The sequence below is a fragment of the Bidens hawaiensis genome, unplaced genomic scaffold, assembly GCF_021521415.1.
Source record: "Bidens hawaiensis isolate Kalapana, Puna unplaced genomic scaffold, B.hawaiensis_p1.1 tig00023393_1, whole genome shotgun sequence".
Lineage (NCBI taxonomy): Eukaryota > Viridiplantae > Streptophyta > Magnoliopsida > Asterales > Asteraceae > Bidens > Bidens hawaiensis.
Window position 1 is genome coordinate 92488 of NW_027493663.1, and position 9844 is coordinate 102331.

Consider the following 9844-nt stretch of genomic DNA (forward strand, 5'->3'; position numbering starts at 1 on the left):
TTTTAAAGTAAGGCAATGTTATTTTTGTCATTTCTATTTCATTTTGGCGTCTTTTTATGCCTGTCAAACAACATAAATGAATGATTCATTCCAATTTCATAGCTTAACCAAATAGGACAATGAAATGATCCATTTTTCTGTTGTCCATTCCATCTCCCATGACCATTACATTCATTTGTCCATTCCATTACCCCATACTAAACAGACTCTTCGATTTGGTATAAGGTAATGTGAGGATGGGGGATTGGTGTGACATCCATCCATTTTCTTTTTGGTATTTGTATTTGTTTACCCGGTCTGGGTTTTGTATTCGGATCCTTAATCATTAACAAAATGTGCATTTATCGGTATTTATTGGTATTTAAATTGCTTCATATTATGTGTTGTGTATACTCGTTAAACAATCATCAAATATGCTTATTTCATGTTAATATTGCATTTAACCAAAGTCCAAGGGCCATAAGTATAAAAAATCAAATTCTAGATTTCAGCGTTTTGTCGCATTGCGCGGTGGCATGGGACTAATCCCGTCGCGTATCGCGACAAAGTGTGTTCTTTGGAAAGACTTCGGTCTGCTGTGCTACGAGGCAGACAGAGTCTTTACCCATCGCAATACATGATACGTGACGGACATACTTGTAGATGAAAAAGCAACCGATAATCGGGGTTTTCACCAAAATCTCTTCCAATTCGGTTTGTTTCTATATTATTTTCAAGAGTAGTTTATTTCTGGCATTCTTATAATAAATCACAAATAATTACTTAAGTTTAGGCCTTGGTTAATTTATTGTTGGATTATTGCAAAAGTTATAAAAAAAACCCTAATTTTTCAATTAAATGATTTTTTCCTTCCCTGCCACACCCCAACCTAAGGCGGAAATGTCGGGGTGAAACCGCTGGTTCACAGCTCACAAGATACTATCGTATAATATAAAATATGACAATATCTAAATGATTTATTTATTTCAAATTTTAAATAAGTGCACAAGTTCCAAACATGACGATAATAATCCAAATTAAACAGAAAATCCCAAAACAAAATAAGTTGCAAATATCTTTTATTTTAATATCTAATGTTCTCTCTATGTGTTCTTCACTTTATCTTCAAATCAACTGATAACCTGCATATGCGTACAAAATAAACATAGGTTTGTCAACACGAGGTTGAGTGAGATAATCACCGGTTTTGACACTAATAATAATATATAATAAATGAGCAAACAAAATAATGTGAGTATAAATCAATCAAACCATGAGCAAATAGTTGTGTTAGTTGACCGTTGCCTTGCGAATCGGGTATTGGCTACTATGACTATCATATACAAATGTGGGTGTTGGTTGACCATCACCATACAAATCGAGCTTTGACTATTAAAACAGCATATGATCATACTTTAATGTGATTATGATGGACCTCTCAGAATGCGATAAAGTAAACAACTAAGCAAATAGCAATTAGCATTTAATTGATAACACACAAGATTTACGTTTGCTAGTCGAGTATATATAATGTAAAAATATGAGATACTACGCATATGTCCCCCAAATCATTGAAAAACAGTAAAATATGAGGGGAATGATCTCTCACCTTATAATTTTGGTGAGTTTGAGATATAATAAGAATACAATGGGATTAAACGAGTGAACTGTCCTTTAACGCGTTGACTGAGTGAATCCGAACAGACCTGAAACTTAGAGAAAATAAACTAAAATTAAAATCGAGAACATAGCTGCTGGAATCGATCCAAATGGATGTCTAGAACTCCAGTTATGAGATATTTAACAAACAAGCGAGCTGGTACTGACCAGAATTCGAACTGCGAGTTGGAAGTAGGGTTTTGGTCAGCAGCCTTAAAATCTCAAGAAAAAAATAAAAGTCTTCTTGACTGAGAGTCGGTTCTGACCAGAAGTGATAGAAAACGATTGGCCAATGTTGTTGACCAATATGCCCTTAAACGGGTCAGCGTCAAATTGACCTGTCAATTCCCCTCAATCTTAGAAATTGATTGAGGGATTATTGACTATTGAGAAATAAGGAACGACTTTACAGTAAACAACTTACCCGGAAAACACTTGAATCGATGAGAAAGCGGAGTCAAATACCGGAAAGATAGCAAAGTCAACACGAACATTAATAACCTTGAGTAGAATATCAAGAACAAAGGGGAAACCGTGGGTTTATGGAGAATGACGGCTGCTACTGAATTATTAGGATCTAGGGAAGAAATTTGCAGATGATAAGGGTCTCGTTTATATAGGATTAGTAGACATAAGTTAATTTTAGTTTAAAAGTTCGTTTAAGCAACCAAATCTCGTTTAATGACTAAATCAATCGAAAACTAATCAAAATTCAATCTTAAAGAAGGGGATAATGAATGTGGACATGTGCTAAGTATAGCAGGGGTTTTCTTGGGGCTTAAAACAGGCGATTTGGTCCAAAATAAGCGATTTTGCATTGAAATACGAACTAGGACTAAAAATAACAATATTTGCTGATGCAGGTCTATGGCCGCGCCACGCGACCATTCTCCCCTCCTTGGCCACGTGGCGTGGCGTGGTCAAGGGGGTGGTAGGTTTTGTTTTGGCACTTTTAATCTTTGTTGTCACACCCCAACCTAAGACGGAAAAATGCCGGGGAGTGTGATGGTTCATAGCTCAAGGTAACTTCATACAACAAATGTGACAATAACTATTTAGTTTATTTATTTCAATCAAACACACATCATCCATAATAACACATAATCCAAAACAACAACAACAACAATAACAACAAAAATAATAATAATAATCCAACTAAAACTCAAAATAAATTGTTTCTTGATAAAGCCTAGGGTCTCGACTAAATATCCATAACTCCAGTCTTCAATTCAAGCGATAACCTGCATATGCGTAGAAAATAGAATATATTTGTCAACAATATGTTGAGTGAGAATGTCACCAGTTTTGAAAGTTATAATATAATTTGAAAGATAGCAAAACGTAAATAATTGCGGTAAATATAATCAAACCATGAGCAAGTAAAGTGTCAAGAGACCATTGCCAAGCGAATTGGGTGCCGGTTAACATGACGGTCGTATGATCATACTATAATGAGAATATGTTGGACCTCTCCGAATGCGTAAAGTAAACAAGTAATTAAATAGCAAGTATGTTCGATTAATTACACACAATATCATGTTTGCTAGTTTAAGATATGTATAATATGAAATACTATAATACGCATACGTCCCGAAAACATTTGAAAGCAAATAAAATAGGGGAACGACAAAACTCACCTTAAATAATAAGCAAGTTAACTAAAAATAAGAATATAATAAGCAATCATCCGTTAACGCGCCAAACGATGTAAACGAACAGAACCTGAAACTTTGAATAGAAACTATAAATAAAAACGAACTTAATGCCGCTGGAATCAATTCAAACGGATGAGTAGAACTAATGTTATGTCAATTTTAATATTTAAACGAGTCGGTACTGACCGGAATCCAAACAACAAGTCGAAAGTCGGGTTTTGGTCAGAAGCCTTAAATTTCATTACGATAATAAAAGTCTTCTGGACCGAACGCTGAATCTGACCAGAAGTATGAGAAAACGTAAAGTCAAACTTGTTGACTGTTTTACCCTTTAACGGATTTTAAAGAAATTGACCAGTCAACACCCTTCAATCTCAGAAAATCGATTGAAGGTTATTGACTAGGGAATGTAAGGACAATAACTCAGTTTACAACTTACATGGAAAGTGAAAGAATCAAGAGATACGATGAATCAAAGGTCCACACGTATGCAAAGTCAACCGGTTATGAGTGTATTTTCAACAAAATAGCAAAAAGCGAAGAGTTCTATGAAGCATAGATGACAGTGACGGTTGAGGAGGCTTCCTTAGGGTTAGGGTAAAGTTTGTGGTAGGTTAGAATGATATGTTTATATAGAGATTACAAAAACGAACCAATTATGGTCATAATACTCGTTTAAGCAACTAAATAAGAGTTTAATGACAAAATCGATGAAATAAGCTAGGATATTCGTTCTTGATTAGTAAGGAATGAACGTGGACTTGAATTTTGGTTAAAATCCTTTTCTTGGACCTTAATTCACTCAACTTATGCCTAATATAACCGATTTATATGCCAAAAACGAGTTAGGAAAGGAAATCAAGTAGGTAATCTGCACAACAACTCCACCACACCGCACGGACACCATGGAAGCCACCGTCGCTTGGTGCTCCGGCCACCTCAGGTGGAAGTTTCATTTTTTTTACAATCAGGTCCTTGTAGTTTGTTATTTGGTCAAATATTGAATCATTTATGCATAAAATAAGAATTAAACATTATATAAAGCATGAGGGGTATAAAGTGAACATAGGAAAACTTAATTACTTGTAAATGCAAATTATTATTAAGGATTAAGATCCGAATAAGGTTCTTACAACGATAAAATGAAAACAAAATGAATACGGTAAAACCCGAAATGTTACATTTGTTCTTCGAAAAGTGTTAGTTTTTGGTATTTTTAAGAGTTATAAGCATGAAATGGCAAGTTTAAATACCAATAAATGTAAGTTTTAAATAGTTCAAAATATCCGCTTTACATTCCGGATCGGTTTAAACATAAACGAATACAAATATGAAAAATCCGAGATGTTACATTTCTCAAATCCAATTAAACCTATATAAACAACGCTTACCCTCTGCTAAATCTTTACCCAACTCAAATTTACTTGCGATTACATTTTGGTGCTATAATTCCCTTGTTCTTCATACTTTGACTTTTAAAGTCAACTATTTTCGGTGTTCTTCATCTTCTAGCTAATTTCCGGGTATGTTTTGAGTTTTTTTATGTTATTTATCATTATTGGAACGAAATTCATCCTTCAATTATAATGGAGTGAGGGATTTCCAAGTTCAGTTGAATCAAACCCATTTAGGGTTTATTTAAAGACCAAATTTGGGGCTTTTTAATTTACCCATGAATTGACCCGTATTAGTTTATGATATTTCAATATTTCATTTATTATATTGTTTTAGTCGTGTGGGATCCGAATCCGATCTCATATTAGCATTTGAATTGAACACAAACCAAACAATCATTTAAGCTTATTTTATTCTTTACTTTATGTTAAAATCTCAAGTTTTAATTAATTTTTTTCCATCTATCATATTATTAACGCTAGTATTTTATTATGATTTCTTAGGATATTTTGAGTTCAGTTGTCAGCTCGCTTATTCTCGCATTTTTTCTTTAAGTCCTACATTTAAGGTGAGTAATCACACCCCCGCTTTCATATTTTATTTTGGGGGTAATATGCGTACCACAACCTCAATATATATTAAACTAGTCACCCTCAACCATAATTCTATTTACGGCGGATATTGCTTAATAAGTTGCTACATGTTTATTTGACAAGATGTTATTATTTATTGTTTGGTAGCCTCATCCCCATCCTCATTAGTATGATCATACGTCGTCCAAGTAGCCTAACTTAGTGTATGGTGAAAAGACTTAATTATTTAATTAATTGTTGTTAATACCGCTGCGGTATCACCGCATCCGAATTAGAATTGTCTTTTACTTATTATTATATATCAAATATTGTATTGCTCACTCGACATATTTTGTTGACAAATATATATATATATATATATATATATATATATATTACGTATATTACAGGTAGCTCTATTGGATGATTGGAAGTTTGAAGCTAGTAGAATTTCCTTAGGCTATCAACATTAAAGACTTATTTATTTTATTTTGTTCGAATTATAGATGTTTGTTTTATTTGGATCTATATACTTCAATTTTATGGAATGAAAACATTATATATGGACATTTTATTTAAATAGTGTCTTGTAAGTAGGGTGTAAATGATTCAAGCTACTCGAGATCAGCTCATTAAAAAGCTCGATCGAGCCGGAGCCCGAGCCTAAAAGTAACCTCGTTTAATAAACGATCCCGAGCTTGAGTTTCACTTATCGAGCTCGAGCCGGCTCACGAGCCTAAACGAGCCTGTCATTTATATAATTTTAAAATATATATTTAATAGTTATTAATTAATATATATAATGTTTTGAAAAAATAATAAAAATAACTAAATAATATATATTATTTTATACATAAAATTAAAATAGAAAAAAATATAAAAATAATTATAATTATATAAAAAAATAATTGATAAATAGTAAACGAGCCGAGCTCGAGCTTGAAAATCTACTCACGAGCCGAGCTCGAGCTCTGTGTAAGTTAAACAAGCCGAGCTCGGGATTGGCTTAGCTCGTTTGCACCCCTACTTGTAAGCTACCTAACAAATCTAAATCGCGCCCCAACATATTCTATCTTAGGTGGTGTGCGACAGTTGGAATGAAATAGACAAAGGAATGAAATGCATCATTAGCATTCTCATGTCATGTTTAATTGATCTATGAGAATTTAATGAATCGTTATTTTTTGTTTTTTAAATATGGCAAAAGAAAAAAAAGATGAATGAATGAAATACAAAAGACGAGAATACCTCTACCTTAAAAAAATAATAATATTTACCAAATTAATAAAAAGGCGATGGTGGTGGTAGCGGCGGCAGTGGTAGTGGTGACGGTGGTGGCGTTAACGGTGGTGGCGTTAACAGTGGTGGTGGTTAAGTGGAGGCGGTGATGATGAAAGTGGTGGTGCTAGTGGTAGCAGCGGCAGTGGTAGTGGTGGCGATAACGGTGGGGGCAACAGTGGTGGTTAAGTGGAGGTGGTGATGATGAAAGTGGTGGTGCTAGTTGTAGCAACGGTGGTTGTGGTCATATGAGGGATGATTCCAATCTATTGATTAACCAAACCTTTTTTTTTCACAATGATGCATTTCATTTTGTATGTCATTCCTATATGCCAATCAATTAAGATAAATTATGGTAAATAATTAACATCCATAAACTAATACTTAATAATATTTAGTGATTAACTATGTAAATCTTGATTAACATTATTGTTTATCTTATTTCTCTTTGATTTTATGTAAATCTTGATTAACTTAATAAATTTACCAACAAAACTTTTTTATTATATAAGCAAATAGCCCAACTTAACTTGTGTGTAGCAATGAGAAAAAAACATTATAAATTGTGCACAACATCCTATATAGTAGGACTGAGTCATTTGAACACACTCAATTTTAGTGAGATGAAAATAAAAACAAGCATTCACACAAAAGTTCATTTTTATAAGATGTTTTGTAGGTACAAAATACCTTTTTTTAAATAATAATAAAATCTTTTCTTGTAACTTGTTCTGTTATTTACTGAAATAATTTGAGTCGATTAAGTAGATCATATTTTAGTCATTCATTGGATGATATTTTACAAAGTCAAACATGTGATTATGTGTCATGAGTGATTTCTTAAAAAGAAAAGTTCATGAAACATTCGTAAGACTTTTTGTCGTTGTAGTGGAGGTTAGAAAACTTTATCTTGAAGATTACAAACCTTAAGAAAATAAAAATGGATGTTTCATAAAAGAATTTAGTATAAATTTACAGGGGAATAGTTAAATCGTATAAATTTTAGTAAGCTAAACATAAGAAGCAAATGTAATACTACAAATGGGTTTGGACACTAACTTCTATAGCAAATTATTCTTGGCACTTTAAGAAAGGTATCGTCTGTCAACGCATTTTCCATTGTAATCATCCTTCAACTGAGAATAAGTACATGCTTATCACCGAAAAATAAGTACGTAAATACTGACATTGAATGACATGATTTGCATGATGCTCCTAATATTTATATACCAGGTACAGTTATCCGTCATCATGTGTTGATGGGTAAATGCTTTTTAGTTAACTTTAAATTACTCTTTTCTTGTATACAGAGAGGCGGAGTTAAGAATGTTGCATGTGATGGATCCGAGTACCAATGCATTACCGGGGATACGTTACCAAACAATCCATAACCTAGGCAGAGATGCCTTAATTAAACATATCGGAATAAGATGCAGCAAATGAGAGGCATAGCATAAAGACACCCACCCAAAATATTCTCATGAGCCTAACTGGGAGATTCAAACCAACATATAATATTCAATTACAACAATCTGTACGTGTTTAGATAGTCATACTAAGAAATCACTAATTTGCCAACACACCACGATTAGAAGTCTTGGACTTTGTTCCAATCCACTCAAACAAACATTTATCAACACTTACATTATAAGCAAAGTAAACATAAGAAAACACCCAAAAACGAGAACAAAATCTAATTGTAAAATGTGCTAAGAGAATACAATCCTTGATGACATCACGTGAACCAATTAGCTAACTATTTCCTTACTAATTAATTAAACGTTGTTCAATTCATTTCACGTGGACTGTTCATCGACCAGACATCCAATTTCTCAATAGTGATGGTCTCGGTACCATTGTTAAATGGATACAAATGTGCATTTTTGCCCACCGCTAATGTCGGACAAACCCTTGATGTTATAACTGTCATTCCACCTTCCCCAAAGCTTTCTACAACTGAATGATCTATCAAGATCCTTAGCGACAGCTTCTTTTGTGCTATATCGACATCCACAAAGCTTGCATATGATGGCATATCCACATGCTTGTTCAATGAGGAACTGCATTCCAAAGAAACAAAAGATTAATAATGAAATAATGTAACAAAAAGTTTTTACCAAACCCTTTCATGGGAGGCTATATAGCATAAACCAAATTGCATTTCCATCATCGTTAGCACGTAGTAAGTGAAGAAAAAAGTTGATAACAAATATCAAAATATGTAGAGAAAGTATAGATATTACCGTGTAGCATCAGAACACATAAGAATTTTATGTTTGTTGTCCGAAGTCTTGAAAATCCTAAAAAATACAGGATCAAAAGTATTCTTCGAGGATCTTAGACGCCAGTGTTAACACTCCGAACGGCCCTAATCCACCTTGTTTAGTCCCCTTAATTCCACATATCTTTGCTGCTAGATTTTCGGAGGGTAATTTGGACCATTCGGGATCAAAAGTCTTAGCTTCATCCAAGCTAGAAATTGTAAATGTAACTTCCACATCCACCTACATTAGTTCAAATTGTTATATGAATATCATCTTCTATCATATTCATACACAATGGAATCAACTATATTACATTTAATGTATAAAGTACAAACCTGTGTAGCTGTAATTCCATTGACCTCAAACATCTCATGCTTTTTGAGGATCATATCAGTTTGGTGGAACGTGCCACCTCTTAAGCTTTCCAATTCATGAATTGGCCATTGCATCAATTGCTTTCCTTTAGGGTGTAGCCATACCATACGTGGAATCTGTTGGTATTCGTGTATTAAACCTGTAACAATAAACCAGAAATAATAAACGTGAAAGATGAACCGGGCTTGTGTTTTACACAATTCACTTAAACAGATTCGCGGTCTATTCCCATGGTACACCGGATCGAAACAGCCGATGTGTGCTGCCGGACTTGACGACTTGCCTGAAACGAAATCAAGAATAATGCTGCAGAAAGAAGAGAGAGCTGTGTGTTTTCGGTGTGTCTTAACCTTCTGCAATGGTCTGGTTTTATAACCACAAGATCGTAACTGTATATTCAACTCTTTGATGACCCCATTAAAATGTAATAATGGTCATTAGAGCAGAATATGTAACTGACATTACAATAATAATAATATTCAGTAACCGGCTAATTATTAATGACCATTAACAATCAGTGATGACCATTGACTAGCAGTCACGATTTCAAAATCTCAAAAACAAATGCAAAAAATTGCCTCATGCGGGCTCGGGTTTTCGGAGCTGCATTCGTGTCCGCGGGACGTGCAGGCACGCATGAGTTCGATAGATTTTTAGCCCGGAACCC

At 33.9% G+C, this 9844-nt stretch overlaps 1 long non-coding RNA gene across 1 annotated transcript; it reads right to left on the reverse strand.

Annotated features, from left to right (window-relative positions):
- Window positions 1–8272: 8272 nt before the first annotated feature.
- Window positions 8273–9288, reverse strand: LOC143567354 (uncharacterized). Its single transcript, XR_013141399.1, has 3 exons — window positions 9138–9288; window positions 8782–9042; window positions 8273–8598 (listed from the first exon to the last, which is right to left on the reverse strand). It is a non-coding gene; the product is annotated as an uncharacterized LOC143567354 (long non-coding RNA).
- Between the last annotated feature and the right edge of the window lie 556 nt (window positions 9289–9844).